A 15,084-nucleotide genomic window follows, 5' to 3' on the forward strand; every position below is an offset into this window, starting at 1 on the left:
ATTAAGGCTTATATATAATGGAAAAAGTATTTCTGGCTTTCCTAAACAGATGAAAGACTGGCTAGCATCTTACAACAAATATTAATTTTAAAAGCAATGCTAATTTTGATTTGATTTTATGCTAATAAAATCAAATCAAATCAATAATATAATCAAGCAAGAAAATGAGGTTAAAAACCATAAAGGTCCAAAACACCCCAGGTTCAAATATTTTAATTATGATTGCTTTAAGCATTTTTCTTTTTTTTTCCTTTTTCACTACACACAACTGTGTGTCTTGTCTGTGTGTATAGCATTTGACAATGTGGTAGATCAGTGAAAAATCAGAAGGCATAGAACTACTAAACAGAATAATGCTGCATTTTCATATTGTCAGGGTTATTAATGACAACCACTGTAGTTTGCCAGTAAAGGAAAAGGAGAAAATGTTGCTGCCTTTCTAAACTGATACTCTTTAGTAGACACTGTGGGAGACTGCAGGCCCAGAAATAAATTCCTCTAATAACCGTGAGTGTCTTTGTCCCTGCAGGGCACTAAACAGCCCAACAATTCTCTTCACTATCTTTAAATCCTCTGGCACAATAGCAATGCCAGTTTAACTGCATCTCTTTTCTCCCATTTGGATGAACAATCCTTTGGTCAGTTCCCCAAGTCTTTCTGCATCTTCCACACACTGTAGCAGACAGAACTTATTTCCAGGGGGTGTGCAGGGGAAGCACCCATGAAACATGGTGACCCTAGCAAACACTGAGCTGTTCACAATTGTGGTTTTTGCATCATTTCTCCAATCAGTTCTGAAAAGGCAGTTTGTAAACAATTGTAAACAATACCTGTGTACTCTGTTCCATTGTAAAAATGAGGGGGCAATTATCCACATGAGACAAAGAGAAGGGGATCTGTAGTTTGATGGCAAGTAGTACAAGGCTTCTGTAACAAACTCTTTTCTGCCTCTAATTCTGACTCAATTATGGCACTGTATAAGTCAGTTGGCTCCATTGCTTTCACTGGATTTGCACTACTATGAGAAAGGAAAAAGTAGAAAAAGACCACTAGAACCCGTGACTCTTGAAAGAGAAACAAATCATTTTGCAACAATGTTTTGTTTCAGCTTATGGTCCATGGAGCAATAGTGCACAAATATACAATATATGAAAACATTTATAGAAAGAGTCTTAGCAGTCAGCTTTGAGTCTCCAAGTTAGTTCCCACCTGGATTTGCTGTTTTTATTAAACCTCTTTTTCAGACTTGTCATCTAATGCTACAGTCGATAGTAGCAGAAGTTACAGATGCTTAGTTTTTGAAATCAAGTCCACTACATTCAGTGTAGGCAAGATGTAGCATCTTGCCTGGTGAAAGAAAATAGGACCTAATCACAGCTGCTATATCCTTTTTCTTCATCAAGTTATTTCAGTAAGTGTTGCTGTTAACTTAATAGTCTAGTCTAGTCGTGATCCTCCAAAGTATTAATATTCCTCTAAAGCAGGGAAGATAGTGACATCATAAAATACTGTGGAGGACCAGACAGCTACAGAAGCTGAGCTCCATAGACCTCCTGGCCCTGGTATAGAGGAAGCTATGGGAGAGATAAACTCAAGGCAAGAAGGAGAAGTGGAGACACCACTCAAGGCCATCACTGGTGCAAGGGAATATAACAGGGACTTGATAACTTAAAAGATTGTGTTGCTAAGGGAACAGGGGCAAAGGGGTCTGAGTAGAACACTTTGTATGGAAGTTAGAGAACTATAAATACCAGTGAATAGTGTAATAAACTGGCCTTGCTTGCATAGCATGGTCCTGCAAATAGAAAGGTAGAATACACAGCATTGAGAGTAGCTGCTAGAAATGTTGAAACGGTAATGTAGAACATGCTTGCCATGATCTGAACATTGCAGAACATGTTAAGACAGAGCAGAAATGATAAATCAGCATTTATAGTAATTCAGGGATACCTCAGTGAATTGCTTTTGAGCTCTCTGTGTACTTAGAAGGAAAATGGGCAAGATTGAAGCTAAAAATGGAGTTCTTGATTCAGCTTGCTTTTTGTGCTGGCATAACTAGGAGCTCTGGGAGTGTGCTAGTGTAGCCTATATACTCTCTATTCTGATAGAGACAGAGGAATAGCACAGTTTTGGTAAAGAATACCACACAGTTGACTTCTGTGCTGTATAAGCTTCTGCAGTCTTGAATATGATGTGTCCAAGAATAGAGTTGGAGAAGGTTGTATTGAAAGAAAATAAAAAGGTCTGAGAACAACTTGTGGTTTTCTAGGACTTATCATTATCTAAGATTTTTATATTTTATGATTTCCAACTTTGATTAAAGTGCATAGAGTGGTTTATTCTCTACCTTAACTCTGAATTGTCTGATCACTAAACAGTGAATTACAGAGCAGAAGTTTAAAAAAGCACACAATTTTAACTCTAAAGTGTTCCCTCTCTCTTTTCTTTTAACTTCAAAACAACAATATTGTCTTTCACAAGACAGCCAGACAGCTAAGCTCATTCTGTTTCTCCATTTTTCTTTTTCTTTTTTTTTTTTTTAAATACTTTCTTTTTTATCACCTATGCAAATCCTGGGATGCAATCAGGGTTCCTCGCCAGTTGGGCTAAATGACAGCAGGTTGCTTGCTTAGCACTTTCAAAGGGTGCCAAGCTAGGATGCTCCAGATTCCTTACCTGTTTGCAGAGAAGGAATAACAATAGGTAATGAGGATAACTTTGTTATGCACTGCCTTGGTCCTAGGTAAAGAGAAGAATTAGTAAATAATGCACCACCATCATGAATGCGTAGTTATTTTACATATTTGGTATTTCTAAGACTGCCCAGCAGTATTCTTTCTGCTGCTGTCAGCAGTGTTTGTAAAGGAGACTTTCTGTGCAAATTCAGCAAATCATCTAGTGAGCTAAACCTCACCTCCAGGTTAATGACTGCTCAACCTGGCCCTGTGTTTGCTAAAGGAGAGAGGGACAAAGTGCAACTTCACATTCTCCAAACAAGCAGATGAGAATGAGGACCTAGTGAGTGTTTCAACTCCTGAAATCAGCAGCCCTGATATGGAGCAGAATGCCCTATCTCAGCTTACACTTGGCACTCGGGAGCTCCTCATCCCCTACAACAGAAATTTATTGATGTCTTGTTTCTTATTTATGAAAATCTTAGTGCCAGGATTTGATAGTGACATCCTTTGGGTTTATGGACTTAGAGCAGTGAGGGTGACTAACACAGTGTACTCCTGTGGACGACACGCTCAGTGGTGTTTATGATGACAGTAGGAGAAGCATAGAAAATTGAATCCAACTGCTGACCCCATGCTAGACACACCAAGAATCACAGGAGCATTATCCAAATGCTTCTTAAACTCGGTCAGTCTTGGTGTTCTGACCACTTCCCCTGGGGAGCTCCAGTGGTCAGCCACCCTCTGGGTGAAAAACCTTTTCCTGATACCCAACCTTAACAACCTTCCCAAATCTTCATCTGCTGCCTAGTTACAAGCCTCTGGTCCAGCTGACTTCCTGCTGAATGGTGGAAGCTATGGCCACCATAGCTACTGCAGATGGCTTCTTTTTTGTGTAAGAAAAGGTGTAAGGCTCTGCAGTGCATGTACACCCTGGAAGGGACCCCAGCCAGGGCAGCCTTGACAGTGCTAAACAGATTCAATCTTGCACTCCATCTGCACATATCTTTTACAGTTAGGCTTGGCATAGTACTGAGTAAAGAAAGATGGATTACTGCCCCTGAGTGGCACACAGATTCTGAGTAGAAAGTCTGAATTTTAGTCCTGGGCTTTTACTGCATCACTGTTTTTTCCACTTTGTAGTAGAAAGCACAGGAAATCTTGGCTACAGTGATGTGATAATCCTTGAATTTGAACATTTTCCCTAGTCAGCATTTTTGTATTTGAAGTATCCTTTGAAATGTAAATTATGCACTGAAGTCATCAGTGTGTACCAGGCAGAGTGAAAAATTGAAATAAAACCTTATATACATAAATATACAGACAATATAGAATTATGTACATTGCACATACACAGTTAAATTTCTCTATGGATGTGGCTGTTAAATTGCTATTTAAAAAAAACTATCTGAAGTTACATAGAAGATGAAAAGAAGATTTTACTTCTGACAATGAAGAATCTAACAATTATGATTAAATATAATTTTAAGGGATTCTCATTTTAATGCCCTTGATTTTATAAGTAATACAAATGGTGTGTTGTGTGTCATTTCCACTAATGTGCAGCTCCTTCTGTCATCCAGTTTTCTACTGAGACATATTTATAGTCAGTAGAATAAATTAATTACAGAACCTTGTAATACAAGGATGTAATTCCATCTAGTAAAAACCCCTGAAGTGGAACCTTAAGATGTTTGCTGTGTAAGGGAAGAAAAGCATAGGTAAGTAGACTTTGCTGGTGTGTCAAAGCTTTTCCCTAGGGGTAATGTCCAAAAATAAGATTATTTTATTTTGCTAGTACAGAAAGGAGTAGGATTCCTTCTACCTTTCATCTCCTTGTTTTTCTTTTGTGCACATATGTCTCCAAATGAGCAGCATGTTTTCTTCCATGCTAATTTCAAGCAATTTAAACACCTGCTTGGCTATTGTTTTTTAAAGTATGTAGAGTCCTAAGTTTTGAATTTTAAACACATTTTTAAAGCAATCTCAATCTACATATTTGACCTTGTACTGTTAAAGGAACAACAAAAGTATGATTTCTCCAAAAAATATAAGGAAGATCTTGGTGTGAGTGCAGTATTTTTATCTGTGTTTACAGAGCACAATGTGCTTAGTCAGGTATTTCTTTCTTCTACAGTTAATTACCACTTTCATAATATTTTCAGTCCATTCTGTATTGCAGAAGCCCTATTAGGAGCAGTATGGTTCTTATCCAATGCTGGAATGTTCCTGTGACAGTCACCAGATTCACCTGGGGCTGAACAAGACATAATCAGGACCCAGAGAACTAAAAAAGTGCCTTACCACAGCTTGATCGAAAACAACTGTTCTTCCCTAGTTAAACAACTTAGCATGTCTTTTGCCACAGCAATCTGGGAGAAATTAGTTGAATGAAAATGCTGTATTGATCCCCAGGAGCTGGCAGAGGACTGAGAGCCTTTTTTAAACTACTCTAGGGGTTTTCTTTTTTGGAGAAATCAAGCTGGCTGTCATCTCGTAAATGGGACTGCATAGCCCTCCTGCTTTCAGAAAGGGGAAGTTGCTTAAGCTTAAAGAGCTTCTTTGCTGTCATTACTTTGTCCTCCAGGGACTATTGCTTTGGGTTTCCTAGTTACAGGAGGAAGAGGATAAAGTGTCTGTGGAGAACCAATTGCAGAAGCATCCACTGCTGTTAGCTTGTTACTCTGGCGAGCAAAGGGAGATTTTCAAGACTTTCTTTAGTGCTGGAGACAAAGCACTGGGAATCTCAAAATCTTTTTGTGGAAATCTGAGTCAGAGCTTTTTTCTACTGAGAAAAAACTGCAGTTCTGTGAATTTGAAGCAAAATGCAATGACAATTTAAAATTATTGGTTATTTGTCCAAGCATTGTTAGAAACAGTAATGATTATCTTTCAGCCATGATATGTCATGGGCCATAACTGGGATTGGAGTGTCAGGTTTGTCTTCCAGGGAGACACTGCCATCTCTTTTTAGCTCCTGTCTAAACTGCCATTTCTCTCTAACTTGTGTATCTGGCCAGCAGATATTAGATTCTCTATTAGATCTGAAGAGTTTGAGAAAAAATGCGTTGCTAGGCTGGAAATCCCTGAGATGCCAGCCACAAGGTAAGGTGGGAAATGTGATTAATAAGGGCAGGGAATCGAAGCCTCTTCAGTCCCTGTTGTAAATCTTCATTTCTTAGTCGTACCTTATTGTTCTTAAGAGCATCTCATTTTTTCCTGTGAAAACTGGGTTGGTCATTGTGCTAAATATTAATAGTCATAGAAGTCATACTTCCTTCTAACAAAGAGGATCAGTATTGAAAGAAAAGAAATGATACTATTCCAGCACAAAGCTTGCCCTGTCCCTTCTTCTCTTATGTGTTGTTCACAGTCTTCCTCCAGATTCTTTCCTGCTTCCATTTTCTTTTTTGTAAATTTAATGAAACAGTAAGTATTGCTACAGTCCAAGCAATAACTACTTATTTTGTTTTGAGGAAAAGTGCAAACCTGCTTGGAAGATTTATTTCCAAATTCCAAACTCCTTGATTTTATGGGCAAACTAAAATATCTGCATTAAATTCAACATAATCTTGTGTTATGTAACAATTAAAATTCTCATTTTGAATCCTGGACAATTTTCCTAGAAAGAGTTCTCAGGGGGTTTTTATGACACAAAAAATTCTGTAGCTCCCAGAGGCTGCAGTTGCAGAAAGAAATAGGCCAAATGTACATAATTCAAAAAATGTTCCTGGAGTTAATGTCTCATGGTGCCTGATTAATTTTTTTGTATGACACAATGGGGTGGTACAGACCCTAAAGCTCTTATTGCTGTAAACATGCCTAGGAAGTCATTATGTGCCAGTTAACATGACTCTGTGGGCATGTTTAAGGGATGGGCAGCTCTGTCATGCTGCCCAGCTCTTTATGCTAACAAAGCACCCAAGGCTCTCTTCTGTGATATAATACTGAAAAGATTTATAGCTCTGAATTTTCATACCAAAGTGGGTCTCTCTAAAACATCAAAATATGGATTACGAAAAATTCACTTTGTGAAATACATAACAAGAATATTCTGCAGAGTTTTGTGCATCACTTTTCTTTGGTTAGTTTCTCTGCAGAGAAGTAAAATATGCCTTATTAAATACTTAGGTCACAGTAGCAGTGGCAAAGTATGGACATTTAATCAAGTGTGCTTTAATATACCTGACAGTTCAATTAACAGGTATTAACTAAAAATATCTCTAGCTGGGACACTTAATAACTAAAAATTAATTGTAACTGCTTTGAAATCTCATATTTTTCTCTTCATAATTTCTTATGCCTGAAATCTAACTGTAGTTCTTTAGGATCAAAATTGCACATTGTTCTGCAAGAAAGTAAAAGTTAATCTACTCAAATCAGAAGAGAATGGAACATGTTAATTATATTATTAAACAGAGCTTTAACATCTCGAAATAAACTTTAAATGAATGAGTAAACAAATTTATAATCTTGTTATGACTAATTTAAAGACTGCTAATATAAATACACATACATATATATTCTACTATATTCGTAATTACTTTCTTTACTGAGAAAGTAGTATATACTAAAGTAGTAGTATATACTATTAAAAGCAGTATATACTAATTACTTTCTTTACTGAGATTGAATAAAGATTGTTAAATTGAACATGTCAGTTTTAAATTAAGCTTATTTTTATATTCCATTTCAGAGCTTTTCTTCTGTAAATAATTCTTAGTGTCTGTGTAGTGGGACTGACATATAGACTCTATGAAAGATCAGAGCCTCATAATATGTGAGCTTCTTTTCTCTGATAAGCAGGCTATGTGTGTTCAGCTTCCATTGATTCTTGCTGTATTGCTGTATCCCCAAAGGCTAGATTTCTGGTTCACTTCTGTGTTCTAAAACAAAACAACAAAAAAAAGTTTTTGAGAAGATAACTGAAGACTGCAGAAGATAACTGAAGAAACTGCAGTAAACTTACCTGTTACAGTCTTAATCTGCTTAACCTTAGAGCCTGTTTCAATTATATTCTGTATTTTTTCTCCTGATTAATGAAGAATAGGATGTGCAATGCAGATTCTCCACTGCCCAGAAAGATTTATGAAGGCCTTTGCAGTGGTAGCTGACCATGTAACATTGTACAAAGCTGGCCTTTAGCACCATCTCAGCCACAATTTCTTTGAATTTATAACTTGCTTGCACAATTTGAACTACTTTCACATATATTTTATTTTTTGAGATCAGTGATGAACTGAGAGGATGATGTGTCTGGGATTCTTTAATAGACCCAGAATCGCAGTCCTGAGTTGAAAGGGACCCACAAGGACCATTGAGTCCAACACCTGTCCCTGCACAGGGCAGTTTTGGAGTCACACCCAGTGCCTGAGAGTTGTGCAAACACTCCTTGAGCTCAGTCAGGTTCCTGTGACCACTGCCCTGGGGAGCCTGTTCCACTCCCCAACCACCCTCAGGGTAAAGAACCTTTTCCTGATACCCACCCTAAACCTCCCCTGTACGGGACAGCCACAGGTTATGCTTCTGAGAGTTACCTCCAGGACTCATAATTGTTTTCTGGAAGTTATTCCATCCAGTCATTAGAAACTTTCCTAACTGAGTTTGATCAAGTGGTAGAATATGACTTCTTCTCTACTGCATATCTCTACTAGAGATAATAACCTTCTGAATTATTATACCCTTGCAGGCATCTGTACATTGTTTAAATTCACCATATTACAAGCATATAAATTTGCCAAAATGTCTTTTGCTATTTATTCATGAAGTAAGAACTTCTAGCATGATAAATTTTACTTCACAGTGTTAAAGGTCTTTTGTTATTCACAAGACTAATATATATAAAATATTCTCAACTTGTTTTTTTTGGAAATTAGTGTGTATAATTAGGGTATCTATATATGGAGAATATACATTTGTATATATACATGTTTATATATATAAAATCCCTCATAAACATGCCACTTACTTTTTTTTAGGTTTTAGGTGCTAGTATTGCCTTCAGCTCCTTTTCCACAAAATGCATTGTCTTTCTTGTTTATCCTGGACATTGCAAATACTTTTTTTGATTACAGTAGATCATTATTCACAGAAGTGAAAGGTAAAACCAAGCTTTCAAATGCCACTACTGTGCAAATACTTATTAATTCTAATGATACTGGAAAATATACTTTCTGAGATTAGATAGATTTTTTAGATTAGTTAGATAGATCTTTGTTTGTTTTTCTATTGTACTACTGGTTGTCAGAATTATTTAAGATGTTTTTGTTAAACACAGAAAAGATACTGTAAGGTATTTAATCTAAAAGCGCTCTTTATTGCTTACAAATATTTTCTCCTTGATAGCAATATGATGAACACGCTATCACTACAGTTTTCTCTGCTTTTCCATTCCTTGAAGTTCCCTAAGTCATCAGCATTTTAGTTTCATTAAAAACAGAGCTGTTTACTACATGCTACTCTTACAATAAGACCTAGTAACTGTTACTTGGACTTAGGTTTCTTGTCTCAAATGAATTTTCCAAATTAAAGGTAAAAGGGATTTTAAATGAAATTTTATTGTAAACTTTAAGGAAAAAAAAAAGAACCCAAAAAAGCAACAATCACTTATTAGAAAGGTTTTTAACTGGCTGAAAAGCTGTAAAAGATAAAAAATACCTAGTGCCAATAGAGGCAACAGTATTTTAAGAAGATAATGTTAAGTGCTCTGTTATTACTATGATTTTCAGTGAAAGAAGGACATCTAATTTTCTAGTATATATATTTCTGTACACATCTACCACACCTTAAACAGGATAAATAACATCTTTCAGGCTCAGGGAGTCAACAGCCAGCATTAACTGGTATCATCTGTTTTCTGTTATTCTTCCTGCTCTAAAGCCACTGTTGTAGGGGGATTTCAAGATAGGAAGTGGAACATAAAATTGAGCAGGGCAATTTTGGAGGATAAAACATGTTATTACAGGTTGAACTAAGAACTCTGTCATTGGAAATCATGGGATTTAAGCACTTCATAGTAATTACAGGGGACTACTGAGGGTACGTCCTGTAATACGTACTTAGCATTACACATACTTATGTACTATGCCACAAATTCACTGACTTGTTTTTTAAATTTATGAATTATGATGGTAATTTGAAGATTTTTTGAGAACTGATTTTCCCCCATTGGGTATGATTTTCCAGCTCTCTAGAAATCTGGGTCTTGCACCTGTCTCTGTGTCCAGGCTGTGAAAACTATCATTGACCTTGGTCCCAGATGGGATCTGAAGTGCAGCAGAACCTGGGAACCAGAATGGGCTGCTGGATTTCACTGGTATTGACTTAGAATCTCTCCATGAGTATTTCATTTGGGTTGGGATCAGCTGCTCTCTGTGCTCTGTCTCACACCAAAGAGTGCTCTGGATTTAGTTCAGATCAAACCCAGGTGGAAGAGGCTCTCTCCAGGAGCCTGTCCAGTGTGCTCCAGCAGTTAATGGACACTTGGTCAGTGGGATGGGAGGTCAGTGGGTGTAGCTGGGTAGTCCAGGCACTCTAACATCCCTTAGTAGGACATGTGTCCTCTGTGCTGGCTGCCCCCCCTTCCAGCCACCACCCTGTAGTCACAGGAGCTGGGACATTGAAGGACAGTGGAAATACTTGCTCAGTGTGTGGTGTAAACAGCAGCACACAGGCCATTTGAGGCTTCCAGCTCTGGAGAGCTCTAGGGGGGATGTTTGAGAGTGTCAAGACTCAGCAAGGTTGGGGCAAGGGGCTGGAAGCAGGGACCTCTGCCAAAGTTCCCCCAATACCTGAAAGAGGAGAGCAAAGCTGGCTCTGGCTGCATGAGAAAGGTGTGCTGTGGACAGACTTACAGAGTAGCCCAGGTCAAGGTCTGTCACTGTCATATTTTCTGGAAAAATCCCTTCGCCAGGATTTCTTCTCCTGGGAAACTGAGAAGCCTCAGAGAAAAATGAAGCCAATAGTTATCTGATTGTTTCTCCTGTGTTTTGCTGCTTTGGAATGTGGTTGGAGATTGCTTATCCAACATGTGAATTGCTTTTACTTAATGACCAATCACGGTCCAGCTGTGTTGGGACCCTGGCATGTCAGTCACAAGTTTTTCATTAGTATCTTGTTGAGCCTTCTGTAAGTATCCTTTCTCTATTTTTTAGTATAGTTTTAGTATAGCATTCTTTTATATAATATAATATCATAAAATAATAAATTAGCCTTCTAAGAACATGGAGTCAGATTCATCATTTCCTCCCCACGACAAGAGATCCTGAAAATACCACAAAGGTCTGAGTTTAAAACTGGCCCTGAAGCTCTGGGCAGAAACCCCAGGTGAGGTTTCTCACAGTCATTTCTCCCTAAAGGCTGATGACAGCTCATGCTGCTGTGCCACACCAGAACTGGCCTTAAGCAGGTCAGAGCCCCTGGGCTGGGGAAAGGAGGAAAACATCACCCTGACAGTCAGAGGTTCATATGATTTGTCACTCATATTTAATTTCATCAGGTGGATGCAACCATAGGGTGGGTAACACTGATATGCTGCAGTATCCTGGCTGGAAATGCAGTGTGCACTGTTACCTTTGGAGGATGAAATGTGTATAATACCCCTCACATGCAGGCAGAAATATTGGTTTGGATTTCCATAAAATTGAGTCACTGTTTTTTTCGTGTAAAACTTTTGTTTTGGGGTTTTCTTATCATGATTTTGGTGGTTACACTTCAAAAAGTTATGAAATTTTTTGGTTTTATTATCAATTGCATGGATATTTTTAAAGTTTAAGAGAGTTGCAAAATATGCTACTCCTTCACCTAGGTCGCATTAATCAAGCATTTTCTCTAAGGGAAAGTTGTTACCTACACTTAATCCAAGTGTTGAGGCAAAGTTCTGTAAAATACATGATTACTTCTCTGTTGTGATGGAGGAAAATTTTGCAGGAAATAAACAATTGGAATTTTCTAGTTTATGTGCCTAATAGATAGTTTTAGTTAGTGTAGAAAAAGAATGTATGTTTTATAAATTTTATGGAGTGTTTCTATTTAAACAATTGATGCACAATATTCATTAGAATCTAATGCATTGCTGTATAATTATCAATTATAAATGGTTATTAAGTTTATTGCTCTCTCATGTATAATAAAAAATGGATTTGTATATGCCTGAAAACTAACAATGACTGACATGACCTTGCTTTTTCTTAGCCAATTTAGTTGTCATTTTCTTTGATAGAGATGGACACTGAATGGCATGGTATCACTAACTAGGGCAAGAAGAATAATACAATCAATGCAATTCAAGATATCAAAATATTTATAATGTAATTGTAATGTAAAATTTTTTAAATTTATGTCATGCTGCGGAACTTAATTTCTGGGAAGATGAGAGAAATTAAGTTTTGAATTGATGGATTGCATTGCTATGGTGGTTTTGGTTGCAGTTTATAATTTATTTCGTAGTTTCTGGGTGAAAGACAGACTGCAAAGATACAAATAGAATATGTAGAGCTAAGTGTTGTCCCAGAATGGACCCACAGCAAAACCTGAGATCAAGATCAAGATATAGCAGTGTCTAAAATTAGATAATCGCTTTGAGTCCAAATGTAGAGAGGATATAGAATTAAATATAAATTAAGAACTCACATGAATTGTGTGAAGTCAAATGAAAACATCAAAACCTGTGAAAATGGGTTAGGTCTTTCTTTAAGCAATTTAATTGTAGAAGTTGCTTGACAAGAACAAGTTTTCTTATTTTGTTATCTGTAAGAATGGCCTTAAATAGTAAAGTTAATGCTCTTACATTTTAATACATAATTATTTATACTACTTTGATGTTTGTGTATTTTTACAAGGTGCTAATTGTGCAGAATTAAGCTGACAAAACTGCAAAGTTTGTGGGTTAATATTAGCATAATCCTACAGTACATTGTTTACCAACAGTATAGAAATTAAGTTTAGGGCATGTTTTTCCCAATATAAAGAAAAAAGCACATGTTTCTTACAATACCAATTTCCATGACATAAATAATGTCTTTTAGGAAATTGTATAAATAGCATTCTTTTTCTTGTGGGTTAATTGATTGTGAAGTTTTGCTAAACCAGAATCTGCCACAAAAGTGGGCTTCATAGTTTATTAAGGAATGTTATCAAAATATCTAGGAATTAATCAAAACACAGATGCAAAATTAAGATTTAGTTTACAACAACAAAACAGTAGCCTTTTGTACTTGATCTTAGGTTTGTGTCTTCCCTGTTCTCAAAGGTCTTTCCTTTCATCTTTGCACAGCTTCTTAAAAACACCAGCCTTGTGACACAGACCATCAAGTTCAATCCCATTATACAGTTTAGAGTTCCACTGACAGTACATCCAAATTGGCATTTGTAAATCTCTGTGCAAGATTATGTGCAATGCTACCAAATAATATTAAATTTTACTTATAGAATGTCAGGTCCAAGGGTTCAGAAGAGAGGAAGGAAGGAAACAACCAATACTTTTATGACTTAATATAAATTGTACTGTGTATTACCCCAGCAGTTGTCTTTGGTTGCTTTTTTTTTCTTTCTTGCTCTCTGGAGGCAAAATAAATCCATTATGTACTAATATGATAAACTGAAATTGCTCCCACAAACCACTGCTTAACATGGTCCCTGCTGGAGTGTCAGTACATATATGAAAAAATTGGACCAATGTGACACTTGTTTTTTGCTTATCAACCCAAACATGCTCAAGATAGAGGAATAAATCTGCTTTATTGTGTCAGAGCTCATGGACAATGCTCAAGTGCCTTGTAATGTGTGCCAGTTGTACATTCTCATCCAGAACCTCTTGCTTGGCTTCAGGGTGTCTCTTTGCACCTTGTTATTGAGCATGGGCTAAGAAAACCAGAGAGAAACACATCAGAAAGGAAATAGTGCCCAGATTTCAGACAGTCAGCCACTAGCCACTATTAGTGGCCACTCATGAGCCGCTATTTTGTCTTATGGTGGTCAGAGGGAAAGGGTTGGAGCAGAGGAAGACACAGATTAATGTCTACACAAGGGTATTTTAGCTCAATGAATTCTCTCTGATGGCAAACAAGGGTGGATGCCTAGGTAAGGGTGTGCAAGGTCTTTAATTTTCCTCTGCTCCACATTGTGTTCTTGGGGATTCCTGAGGCTGGCAGACTCTTTCTGAGTTTTCACAGTCCTGGGAGTACTGCTCTCTTATGAATTTATTCTCCATTCTACTGTGCCAAGGCTTCAGCAATTTAGCTGTTCAGTGTTGGTAGTTAATTAGGCTTCTCCTTTAGTGGGTTTTGAACTCACCACCTGGTAACAGCATTGCTCATGATAAAACAAACAAACAAACAGAAGCCTCTTTGTTTTTAAAGTTTAAAAAGCTATTGGAAGTAGTATCATGTGTAAGCAGATGTAATAGAGATTCAGCAAGGGAAAGTCTCACTTAGGTGTACTCAGGAGAGGTGTCCCAAAACTTCCAGAGCCGTCAGCTGCTTGATGATGTTCAAAAGCACCCACAGCTGCCACTGCAGCAAAAATTACATTTTCTCTTATCATTGTAACATTACTTTGGTATTTAATCACTGCAAGAGCCTTGAATTTTAGGCACTTGACCTGTTGATAAATTCTCTCTGCTTTTTACTAATGTTTTGTATTGGTTTATATTTATACTGAGAGTAACAAGGTTTTTTTAGACATAAGCAATAAACACTAGGAACTTTTAAGCTTTAAATATTCATAGCTTTTTGTTGCAACTTTTTATTTTTCTTCTCCTTACAACTGTTATTTCCCAAAGCAAAAGATGGAGGAAGAATTTACAGTGATCAGAGATTCAGTTTGCAAGTTTTAGAATGCAAATTCAAGAATACTAATATCAAACCCTACTGAATTTTTTACATTTAAGCTTCTGATAAGCTTCCCATGCTGAGAAGAGTAATTTTACTTTGTGAGGAACAAGAGGAAAGATGTTTTAATATAGTGTCCAAAATAAGAGATGATTCTGGACCAAAAGAAATGGAATTTTAATTCTATTTTCTATGTGATATTTTAAAGTAAAATTATTTTTTTCTCTTTAACTCTGAGTAAGGTAGTTATAAAAAAACCTCTGTTATAATGCACCTTTAAATTGTGGTTTGATAATTTTGAGCAATAAAATATGATAACTGTGATTAATTATCACAGTCATTTTAGTAAGTTAGATGAGTGACTACAATAATTAATCAGGTCAATAGTCTGTTTGTATTTTCTTCTAAAAAATGAAAAATCATCAGTAAAATGGAAAAGATTATTTGTATTCCCTCACAGTAATGTCATTTTGTTTGGTGAATTAAACTCCTTAACATTCAAATAATTGTATAGTTTGCCCATACAGAACCAGATTATCTCATGGAGAAATAATTGAGCATCTTTGTTTTTATCCTTTAAG

At 36.8% G+C, this 15,084-nt stretch overlaps 1 protein-coding gene across 3 annotated transcripts in view; it reads left to right on the forward strand.

Moving 5' to 3' along the window:
* DMD (dystrophin) overlaps window positions 1-15,084 on the forward strand; it is a 1,044,614-nt gene that overhangs the window by 489,716 nt on the left and 539,814 nt on the right. The gene's annotated exons all lie outside the window — the stretch shown is intronic.

Source organism: Molothrus ater, chromosome 2 (genome assembly GCF_012460135.2).
Source record: "Molothrus ater isolate BHLD 08-10-18 breed brown headed cowbird chromosome 2, BPBGC_Mater_1.1, whole genome shotgun sequence".
NCBI classification, from domain to species: Eukaryota; Metazoa; Chordata; class Aves; order Passeriformes; family Icteridae; genus Molothrus; species Molothrus ater.